This window comes from Sus scrofa, chromosome 1 (assembly GCF_054392235.1).
Source record: "Sus scrofa isolate SSC_HxYL_T2T_F1_AM1 chromosome 1, Sscrofa_HxYL_maternal_Yorkshire_Landrace_v2.0, whole genome shotgun sequence".
In the NCBI taxonomy this organism is placed as follows: domain Eukaryota; kingdom Metazoa; phylum Chordata; class Mammalia; order Artiodactyla; family Suidae; genus Sus; species Sus scrofa.
Window position 1 is genome coordinate 37,281,680 of NC_139383.1, and position 12,439 is coordinate 37,294,118.

Below are 12,439 nucleotides of genomic sequence, written 5' to 3' on the forward strand. Positions count from 1 at the left end.
GTTTAATGGCTTCCTGAAGCATATACAATTTGAGGGACTTTCTTTCAAAAAAAGAATACAAAATTAGGTACATGTACACATGCAAATTACAAATATATGAAAGCTTATAAAGCCACGAAAACCAAAATGAAAATCTAGAAAGAGTAATTTTTAAATTAATAGTATGGCACACCTCTATACTGCTTTTTTTTTTTTTTTTTTTTTTTTTTTAGAGTTTCACCTGAGGCATATGGAAATCCCCAGGCTAGAGGATGAATCAAACGTGCAGCCGCCAGCCTATGATACAGCCACAGCCACAGCAACACCAGGTTCGAGCTGCCTCTGCAACCTAATACTGCAGCTTGATGCAACGCTGGATCCTTAACCCACTGAGTGAGGCCAGGGATTGAACCTGCATCCTCATGGATACTAGTCAGGTTCTTAACCTGTTGAGGCACAATAGGAACTCCCTATACTGCTTTTAAAAAAATACTGTCTTGGCTGTATATTCTTCGCTTTTTACTAAATGTCAATTTTATGTTTTAGACTAGAAAGATGTTTTAGTCTTGATGGAACATTTTTAAAAAGTAAAAATTTTAGCATTATCATTGTTAGTAATGTCATAACATTGTACAGCTGTTGTAAAATTGGGAAAACCTTTTGCCATGCTATTGAACAGTGATAGATCTGCTCTCTATTTTTAATATAGTTAATGGTTTGTTCCCTTCAAATCTAGAAATTCTAATAAATTCTGTCTCACACAATTATCACAAACTGAGAGAAATATGGACCTTTTATAATTGTAGTTACTGCTTTTAAAAATATATTCCTGACAAGATAACATCCGTTTTGATTAGATCTTGATGAGAACCAAATTCTCTGTTAAAATTTTATACATTTGGTGATTGAAAAAATTTTGTACAAATTAGCTTCTGGCTCCATACATTTCAAGCTCATTTCTCCACAGTCACATGCTATTAGAACTGAGCTATGAAGGAGTCAGCCTCTAGTCCTGCACCTCTATGTCAGGAGATCAGGGAGGTAAGGGGATTCTTAGAACCTATACCTGCCTAGGGATAGCTGGTGATGACTTTCATGGGGCTATCTGTGAACCATGTCCATATATGACAATGTACTGAAACTGTATGTATCTCCAACTGAATGAACCGCCCCTTAATCATATCTCCAAAAGGCACATGGCCATCCAGTGCCACCGAGTAGGAAGGGAGTGCAAAGAGATAGTGGCTTTAACCAATTTCTGTTAAAAAAAATATTACTTTGCACATTTTGCAAATTCAGGTGCCCATGTGAACCCAATGCTGTGGCTCTCTAAGGACCTTAGAAAGAGCCCATGCAAATTAGGCCCTTGAAGCTTAAACTTCATTCACTTAAATTCACCTCTGCTCGCATTCTCTCTATATTCACTAAAGGAGAGAAATAGCCCAAACTGAGAAAGCTTGTTCTGTGAGAGAAAGGACACTGATCTAGAGCCTGGAGGATGTGAGCTTTGTCCCAGCTCTCCCAGCTCTGTTCCTTTGGGCCACCATCTGGGATTTACTGTTGTAATCTGTTAAGTGTTGGCTCTTCCTCAATTGCAAAAGGAAGTGAGAAATCAGAATTCTAGTCATGGGACCCTTTGTGGCCCTCCCTGGAAGGTAAATCAAATTAAATCATGGCAATTATGTACTTTTTTTTTTTTTTTCCCTGGGGCCACACCTGTGGTATATAGAAGTTCCCAGGCAAGGTGTCAAATTGAAGCTGCAGCTGCTAGTCTACACAACAGCTATAGCAAAGCCAGATCCGAGCTGCATCTGTGACCTACTGCCACAGCTCGCAGCAATGCCTTATCTTGAATCCACTGACTGGGGCCAGGGATTGAACCTGCATTCTCATAGATACTAGTCAGGTTTCCTTCCGCTGAACCACAATGGGATCTCCCCCATTATGTATGTTTTAATCTTTATTGTTTCCATCAGTTAATACTGCCGTTTCTATAGCTCACATTAATGTTATCATTTAAACAATGAGCAAGAACTTAAACATGGTCTGACTTGACCATAGCAAGATAGCTATAGCACAAAGCACTAATAAGAAGGGAGAACAAACAAGTTATCTTTCTGGATACTATCATTAAAAGTATACTGGAGCATTTTTTCCCCCCAGTTTTAAAAAAGTCTGTCTTTCAAAAAATTGCGAAAGTCACACAAGCTCCTTATAAAAACAGTTCCAATGCAGAAATTTATATAGCAAAAAAGAAAGGTCTCATCTCCAAAATCCACTCCTGAGAATTACTGCTAACAGTTCAGACAAGTATAGCCTTCCAGTGCTAGTCTGTGCCCACAGAGTGGTAAGATGACATTTTGAAATGTTAATTGAGGGTTTTTTCCCCCACTGTATTTCCTGGTGGTCCTGGCCTTTCACCCATTCCATCACTTGCCTCAGGGAAAAGATGACCCAACTGAATGCACTTAAAAAAGGAAGTCGTCAACTTTTGAGACTCAACATTTTGAGCCCTTGTGGGAATAGAAAAAGACCCAGGGGATAAAAAGCATTTTTGAAGAAGATAGGGAAAGTCAGAAGACGCCTTAACACTTTCAAGTCTAGATAAAAAAAAGAGAACAATTCTTGTGAGAAGAAAGAGATTTTAGAGAGGAAGAAAGAACCTCTAGTGGCTTATGCAGCTTCATTCTGAAAATTAGAAAAATGCCATATTTTGGTGTATGAATTACCATAAAGTGCCTTGTTGAGTGGATCCTTCTCAAGGATAGTAGCTTAAGTGGCTGACAACACCTTTGTATACATTTGTACAAAAGCCCGTCCTCCTTCCAACAGCCTCGGCTTTCTAGATTTTCTCCCCACTCATACTCAAGCAATACCTTTGTGCATTATTCAAACCACACGACTGTATGTGACATCCTTTCTTAAGGGTCCCCAGTTCAGGTGAACATGGTGGTGTAGAGACAGGACTCAAACCAATTTATTGAATCAAATCTGAAGGTGGAGTGGTTGTGCCCACTTGCATGGTAGACCTTCGGGCAAGGTGTCAAGATCCCAGGAAATGCCACTGGGGTTTGTCTAGACCCATGGGACTTTAGACAGTCTCTGGGAATTTCCTATAGCCTAGCAAGAATGGAATGACTCTTGGGAACAACATGGCAGTAGCTGGGAGAGCCACACTCAGGGAGGAGAGGATGCAGAAATGACTAGCGTGATCCTAAGATGTGTGACCAGACAGGGTGAAATGTACCTAGGACCTAGTACTGAGCGAGGAGAAAATCCAAGACCAGATGTCTCTTCACCCACATCTTGACCGTAGACCATCTTTCCCGGGACACAACTGCAATATCAGTAATTAACTTTCTATTATCACATAAAAATAAGGTTATAACAGAAAATAAGTTCGTTGTTTTTAGGAAGTTACATTTCTTGTACATCTGAATTTGTAAATTGAGATTCACACTTTGTTAGTCTTGTAATGCTAATAAAATTGTAGGTATATTAGACAGTAATCTTTTTGATGGGCACATATTAATCAACTTCCTTAAAAAAATTCCCTTCATAATTTGGCTTGGGGTAGCATTTACCTAACCATTCCCTGGATGTTTAAGTTGTATCAGTGTTTCACTCTTATGAATGTTACAGCAATATTTATCTTTTTACATAAACCAACTCTTGTTAGCACAGCCTTTGAATAATCTTTTTGTGTACCTAGATGCAAGGTATTGAGAGAACTACATCCCAACTGAAAACGCGCACACACACACACACACACACACACACACACACACAGACATACACAGACACACATTTTTCTCTTGAAAAATCATGTTTGGTTTAATTTTTTTTTTTTTTTTTTTTAGCACCGATCTTTTTATCAAATGAACTGCTATTTTGTGGTGTCTGTATCTTAGTGCAGTGAAGTGGAGGCGCTCTGTATGGGTGGAGGTACAAAGCCAGGAGATCTGCTGCTTTGATCAATTTGCTCCCCTCCCCAGGGCCTCACCTTTTCCCTGCCCCCGCCTCTGAGTCAGTTCGAAGGTATAAGAATGATACCTAATCCCTTTCCGTGTTCGCAGAAATACCGCAGACAAGGCTTTGGATGTTAGTCTGGAAGAGGGATGGAAATCAGGTGTCTTTTATAACTTTTTTGACTCTTGCCTCTGTGAGTGAGTATCAACTGCTGTGAGGTTAATCATGCTGTCCTTTGTGTTTCTATAATACTTAGTATATAATTCAATTACTGCACTTACCACATTGTTCTTCACCAAAAATACTGTTCCAGAAGAGGAACATTTCCTTTAGCCCTAAAATCTGCAGAACTTAACCATAAAACTTGATGAGTACTAGTTTTTCCATGAAGACCTTGTGAATGAAAGAATGAATGAATGAGTCATACACATTTGCGCAGTGCTTTAGTATACTGTAGACAAGCCCTTCTCCAAATACGTAGATATTTTTTAAAAAGTACAAATGGTCCTATTTTAGCCTTCCTTAGTCATCTTTAGATGGACTATGTAGGTGTCTAAGAGTTCCTGCTTTAGAGTAGATTTATAGAAAAGGATTGGAATTGGCCCAAATGTCTCACATCATATTCCTGCAGCCACCTTTGGTAGATGACATAATGAGAGCAGCATATGTACCTATAACAACTACTACTGTGTGCGAAGGATGGATTTGCTACATGTTAAATAAAAATGGAAATATGTCTGCTTTTTACATCTAAGAGTAAGGAGAATTAAAGGCTGCCCACTCCACCCAAACTTTCAATTTTGTTACCAGGATGTGTAGGCGGAAGATCCCATAGAATGCAACACAGATGGAGTAGAGTAGAGTATAGAGCCTACGATAAATGCTTAGTACGCAATGGCGATATCATCCCCAAGAGGATAATAGTATTTTCTCCTCTGTGTTTTTATTTTGACCTAATTTCAAATTTCAGAAAAGTTGCCAGACAATTGCAGAGAATTTACTTATACTCTTTACCTAGAGTCTCAAAAAGGTAGAAATTGAAACTGGCAGACATGATACCACTTACCCCTACTTATTTCAAGTGTGTATACTAAAATCGAGGACATTCTCTTACATAACTAAGCGTAATTATCAAAATCTGGAAATTTAACACTGATATCTCACTATTACCTAATATACAGACAGATTTTTCAGATTGTCCAAACAAAAAAGCAAAAACACAACACCAGCCAAAAACCCAAAAACAAACCCCCCCAAAAACCCCTGCAGAATCTCACATTGCATTCAGTTTAGTCTCCTTTAACTTGAAACAATTCTTCAGTATTGCTTTGTATTTTATGATACTGACATTTTTGAAGTGTGTGGCCAATTATGTTTTGGAATGTTCTTTAATTTGAATTTGATGTTTCCTCATGATTAGATTCAGTGTATACATTTTCAGCAGGAATCTCCTAGGAGTGATGCTATGTCCTTCTCAGGGCATCATATCATTAGGCATGTGATGTTGATGCACCATTACTGATAATGTTTGGTTATTTGATTAAGGAGGTGTCTGCCAGTTTTCTCCAATGAAAAGTTACTATTTTATTCATTGTAGTTAATAAATCTTTTATGGAAGAAACTTTTAAAGACTATGTAAATACTCTATTACTCATCAAATTCACATATACTAGTTTAGCACCCATTAATGATTCTTGCCTGAATCAATTGTTTCAATGATGGTTGCTATTGGTGGCTTTCTAAGTCCATCATTTTTTCTATATTTATTAATTCGTTTCATACTATGAGGAAGAACTTTCTCTTTATATGTATATATGTATGAATAATACTGTGGACTCATGGATTCTTTTTTTTTTTTTTTTACAGCCACACCCACAGCATGTGAAGTTCCTGGGTTAGGGGTTGAATTGGAGCTATAGCTGCTGGCCTACACCACAGCCACAGCAACACCATATCTGAGCCGGTCTGTGACCTATACCACAGCTCATGGCAATGGTGGATCCCCAGCTCACTGAACGAGGCCAGGGATTGAACCTGCATCCTCATGGATACTAATTGGATTTGTCTCTGCTGCACCACAATGGGAACTCCCATATTCTTATTTTATTCAATGGGTTATAATAAGTTACTGTTATTATTATTTTTTTATTTTTATTTTTTTGTCTTTTTGCTATTTCTTGGGCCGCTCCCGCAGCATATGGAGGTTCCCAGGCTAGGGGTCCAATTGGAGCTGTAGCCACCGGCCTACGCCAGGGCCACAGCAACGCGGGATCTGAGCCGCGTCTGCAACCTACACCACAGCTCATGGCAACGCCGGATCGTTAACCCACTGAGCAAGGGCAGGGACCGAACCCGCAACCTCATGGTTCCTAATCGGATTCGTTAACCACTGCGCCACGACGGGAACTCCCTATTATTTTTTTTAAAGTTAAAGTGTAGTTGATTTACAATGTTGTGCCAGTTTCTGTTGTATAGCAAAGTGACCCAGCTACACATATGTATACATTATTTTTCTCGTATTATCTTCCATCATGTTCTATCATAAGAGATTGGATATAGTTCCCTGTGCTATACAGCAGGATTTCATTGCTTATCCATTCTAAATGTAATAATTTGCATCTACTAAATCCTAAACTCCCAGTTCCTTGCATTTCCTCCCGTACTCTGTGGCAACCATAAATCTGTTCTCCATGTCTACGAGTCTGTTTCTGTATTGTAGATAGGTTCATTTGTGCCACATCTTTGATGCCACATATAAGTGATATGATATGGTGTTTGTATTTCTCTTTCTGACTTACTTTGCTTAGTATGAGAATCTCTGTTTGCATCCATGTTGCTGAAAATGGCATTATTTTTGGTTATTTTTTATGGCTGAGTAGTATTCCATTGTGTACATATACCACACCGTCTTAATCCATTCATCTGTTGATGGACATTTAGGTGGTTTCCATGTCTTGGCTATTGTGAATAGTGCTGTAATGAACATATGGTTGCATGTTATCTTTTTGAATTGTAGTTTTGTCTGGCTATGTGTCCAGGAGTGGGATTTCTGAATCATTCTATATTTAGTTTTCTGAGGAACCTCCATACTGTTTTCCATAGTGGTTGTACCAACAGTGTAGGAGGGTTCTAGTCGCCTCAGCAAGTGGTGCTGGCAAAACTGGATCGCCCCATGTAAATCAATAAAACTAGAACTCACCCTCACGTCATGCACAAACTCATAATGGCTTAAAGCGTTAAACATAAGATAAGACACCATAAAACTCCTAGAAGAGAACATAGGAAAACATTCTCTGACATTAACTGTGCAAATGTTTTTCTTAAGTCAGTCTCCCAAAGCAATAGAAATACAAACATAAATAAACATACGGGACCTAGTCAACTTACAAGCTTTTGCGTAGCAAAGGAAACCATAAACAAAATGAAAAGACAACCTACAGAATGGGAGAAAATAGTTGTAAATGATGCATCTGACAAGTGTTTAATATCCAAAATATACAAACAACTCATGCAACTCAACAACAAAAAACAAACAACCCAACTGAAAAATGAGAGGACGATCTAGACATTTCTCCAGAGAAGACATACAGATGGCCAGAGAACTCATGAAAAGATGCCCAACATTACTAATTATTAGAGAAATGTAAATCAAAACTACGGTGAAGTACCACATCACACCAGTCATAATGGCCATCACTAATAAATTAGCAAATGCTGGAGAGGATGTGGAGAAAAGGGAACTTTCCTATACTGTTGTTATTATTTTGGTACTTAAATTTCCAAGGTTTGACTTGTGGGAAACTCTTTAAGTTAGCTTCTTTGCCCTTTTGGTATGTCCCCATCATTTCTTTGAGCAATTCCTTATTTTCTGCCGCAAAAAGATTTTCCAGACCAAAGTTGTCCTTTCCACACCCCAGACTTGTTTTGTTTTGTGAGTGGAGAATGGGTGTCACTGCTTCTAAGCCTTCTCAGCTGACAGAGCTGGGAAAAACCCCAGGGATCATTTAGACCTTCCCTCTTTTCAACTTTTGTAACTCTTCTTTGTCAGTGAGAAATCAGGCTCCCCTGACCACCATATATGTACTCATTTGCTTAATCCTAGAATATACAGAAAATAGTTTCATGTCTACATGTCAGTGAGAAAAAGAAACCCTGTCGATTAGAGTTCAGTAATTGTTAATGCTTTTTGCTTTTAGCCCAAAGGTATGTACTCCAGCTATTTCACTTAAAAATTACTTGAATTAGTTTTCTCCCCATCCCCCAGTGTGGCTCATTTGTTCATGTTTGCATTCTGTTTTAGTTTTTTCCCATCCTTGTTTTCTTGAGTACATGAATCATTCAAATGATTCCACCAGTCAGGATTATACAAAAAGTGATATAATTTCCTACCATTCCTTTTATTCCTTTCACTGGTATCATTAGTTTCTATTTTATCCTATGTTTCTTTACGTGTAGATGAGTAGATGTATGCATCTTTTCTAAATTTCTCTTCTTTCTTACACAAAAATAACTAGATATGCTTTTCTTTTTTCATTTAACAATATATCCTAGAGAGCACTCCATATTGGTTCCATAGATATCTTACTCATTCTTTTTTACAGCTGCCTAGTACTCCACTGTGTGCCTACACAATTGTTTATTCAACTGCTTTCCTATAAGTGGGCATTCTGGCTGTTTCCTATATTTAAAAATTATAAGCAATACTGCAATGAATAATTTGAATAATATTGTGTGTATATATATATATATATATATATTTTTTTTTTTTTTTGGAGGTGTATTTTCAGGGTAAAATTCCTAGTAGTGGTATTGAGGAGTTAAATGGTAGACACATATGTAGTTTTGTTAGATATTGCAAATCCCTGTCCATAAAGGCTTTGTACACCCTGATTAGCCATGTATGAGAGTGCCTGTTTTAAACTTTTGTCATATGATAGATGAGAAATATTTTATTGTAATTTTAATTTATATTTATCTTACTACGAGTGAGTTTTATTGTAGTTTAATATGTTTATGGGCCATTTGTATATCTTTTTGATGAATCATCTACTTATAGTTTCTGGGGACAATATTTAGTTGTCCTATGGAATAACTGGAGTAAGTGAAATAAATGTGTTCCTCTTGAAACCTTTTTTGAGAGAGAGACCAACTCTATGTTCAGAGGATTGTAGGTTTCCTCATCTATAGTCTGCTGTCTACTCTAAGTATCTCAGAGTGAGGAGAATCCACTTGGGTTTAAAGAGTATCCAAAGCAGGAAGTTCTGTAACAACTAGAGACATTGTACCGATGTTTGCAATTGAGTGTGAGAAGTCAGGAAGAAAGAATGAAAATAAGAGCTGGTTTTTCCACTTAGTCGAGTGGTTGAATTAGCTGACCTTTAAGGTCTCGTCCACCCTGAGTTTTATGATTCCATGAATCATTCCCCTGACTCAAGCCAAGTGAGTGATGAAATGGCTGGGGAGGTATAGGGGTCAGAGGTGAGCTGGAGATGTGGTAAGTGGGTGAGAACAAGGGGAAGAGGGGAGAGATTTTAAATGAGAGTACAGAGTTAGGAAAAAAATAATTTTTTTTTCTTTCAAAACCCAGTATTAGAAGGAGGAGCAAAAAATGTCCATTGGTGGAAAGGAATACTGAGTGGATAGGGAATGGCAGGGGGGTGGTAGCGTGGTTGTGGTAGGGACTGGATTCAGAGGGTTGGACAGGATTTTAGGATGAATAGGATGACAAAAGCATCACTGGCCACTATTCCAACAGGGAGAACAAAGCAGTTATGGGGACGCACAAAGTCCTTAGTCTAATCCCAACCTCCTTCTTCCAATCCCAACTGCTTTGTAAAAACGTATATTTAAAAAACTACTTTGGATAAAATGAACCTTTAACATTTTCTGAATAGAAACAAATTCACTGCCTTTTGGAAAGCTATTCCAGATTTTAAGGCCATCCTTGGAGAGAGACATTAAGGGAGAAGTGAGAATCTTCTAGAGGTTAAGGTTTTATAAGAGATTGAAAGTGACTTGAAGCTGCTTCATGTTATTTAGCTCTTCAATTGTGGAGGATGTTTTCCTTCAGTTGACCAGGGAGAGGGTAAGTTTGGAAATCATTATAAAACTGGACATGCCATTTTCCTTTTGTCTTAAAAAAATATTCAAAATAAAGCTATACAAAGGAGAAATAAACCTGGAGAATGATATCGGTGACTATATGTTTGCCTGTTGTAGCAATGATGATGGTGATGATGATGACGATAGTAATAAGAAAGAAACTCCCTGGAAAGCCCGGGCTGTTTTTTTACAGGTATGATGGAATCTTTCTATCACTACAGGAGTGAAAAAAGTCTCAGAGTGCAAGCAGCACCAAGATTGCATAAATAAGGAAATAATATTCCCTTTAAAGTGACCTCCATGGTTCCCTTATCCTTCTGTGTTGGTTTCACTTTGCTCAACTCCTGAAAGTTTGAGCTGTAGAAGATGAGTTCTTGGTGTCCTTTTATTGCTCTCATACTTTTTCTCCCTCTCCTCCTATCACAATGTGCTTTCAGGACTTTCTTTACATTACAGTATATGGGTCCACTAAGTTTGACATGCTGTTTCCCGCCTGAGCATTTCTAAGAGCAGAAGTACTAAGATCAAGGAGTAAACCTCTAGTTGGAGAATCTCAGTCGCTAGCTAATGGAACATGTTTGAGGGGAAAAGAATCTTTAAAAATGCTCCTTAACTTATACCACTTTATCCATCCATTCATTTCTCAAGGATTTATTGGGTACATAATGGGTTTGTTGCAGGCTGTGTTCTCTGGAAGCATCTGGAGTCCAAGATGTTTACTAGGGACCAACACCTGTGAAAAGAAGAGGGCAGCAGCAGAATTGGGCCAAGAGAGAAGTCAAATTGCAAAGCAGAACTGACAAGATCTTGGCCCGTTTGGCAGGGAACTCTGAAGTCAGACTGCCCATCAGAGCTGACTCACATCAGCCTCAGGCCTTTATCCTTCAGCGCCACTCTCCTCTCTTTGCTCTGTTACTGGATGCAGGCTTTTGGAACAGGGCGTGATATCATGTGAGGCAATTTTTAATCTACAGCTGAGGCTAACCTTGTTGGAAGTGGCAGCTGAAGGCTGACCACGATCCGGCAGCTGGGCAGCAAGACTTTCCTTGAAGGTACACTGGTGTGTCTCCTACAGGTTCCAGACCCTGGGCTAAATGCAAGGAGTAAGTAGATAATCCCTTTGCTCAAGGAGAAATAGTTCCACATGATCTATCAATGGTTACCTCTGACTGCTTTTTTCCTTCGTGATTTTTGATTGCCCAAAGCCCTAGATAAGGGGCTTTCCTATTCATGAGCAAACAGTAACGGTGTATTGAAAATAGCACAGATAGACCTGGGTTTGTCCTTGGAGAAGTCACTTTTCCTGAGTCTCTCTTTTTTTTTAAATCTATGTGATGAATATCACAATATCCTTTAGAGAGTGTTTTAAAAATGGAACAATTTCTTACAAAAGTGTTCTAATACTTAGTAAGTACTCAACAAATAGTAGCTATTATTACTATCCTCTTGATCCTTATTGGATTCATGGCCACCACCATCAGCCTTCTCTATAAACCCACCATGGTGGGCTTGAGTTGTTTTTTCCATCCTTTATTTTGACCATGACATATCCTTTCAAATATATCTGGGTCCTCTCCTCCTATTTCAAAGCTCTTTGGCACTCTGATTCTTATGAGTTTACTTCTGTCCATTTTCCCCACCCCTGCTGCTTTTATTTGCTCCTTTCTGAGCAAAAAATTCCTTAATGCTTCTATTCCATCCTTAAGTTTTATCTCCTCAGCTAAAACTCATTTCTAGGAAGTTTGCACCCTTTAGCTCAGTAGGCATTCTTACACATTAAGACATCCTATTTTTTCATAAATTTCTCCAGGGTGACTGGAAAAGAGCAGCAAATTCTCTCTGACACATATCCTTCATGATTCCCTTTTTACTATTATCAACTATATCTTACTGCATATGTTTTCTACTTGGCTTACCTACAGCATTCACAAAGTTCATTACCAAGGACAGAGAATCATATAGTTATAAAGCCAGAAGAAATCTGAAAAACTTTTGGCTTCATCTGTCACATTTAGAAGATGGGGAAATAGTTTCTAGATAAGTTAATTAAGTTGCTCATATTCACACAACTAGTTAAGCAGACACGAGGACTCTGATGTTTAAAGTTGTTTACATCTGTGCTCCCTGTCTGTTTTTTATTTCCTGTGCCCTTAATGTCATCTTAAATTTATGTTCCTAAGGTATAAATAAATGAATCAGTATAGTCAGTGGAGAATTACTCTTTAAGACCTTAATAAACACGTGAGGGGAGAAGTCCTCACTTATCTTATGTTTTCCCAGTTAGTTATCCCAGAGTGAGAGGAGATGGGCAGTCTTGAGCTGGGAGCTGTCTTTGTCTCCATCCTCCCTCCCTTTTCCCCTTTACATACACCTCTGCCAGGGACCCCAT

At 38.5% G+C, this 12,439-nt stretch overlaps 1 long non-coding RNA gene across 9 annotated transcripts in view; it reads left to right on the forward strand.

Moving 5' to 3' along the window:
* LOC110260189 (uncharacterized) overlaps positions 1-12,439 on the forward strand; it is a 335,979-nt gene that overhangs the window by 20,252 nt on the left and 303,288 nt on the right. For 5 of the 9 annotated variants that reach the window (XR_014839663.1, XR_014839657.1, XR_014839649.1 and 2 more), the window contains exon 3: positions 10,731-11,001. The exons of the other annotated variants lie outside the window; for them this stretch is intronic. This is a non-coding gene — a long non-coding RNA (uncharacterized LOC110260189). The remainder of the gene's footprint in view (positions 1-10,730; positions 11,002-12,439) is intronic. 9 annotated transcript variants of the gene reach the window in all.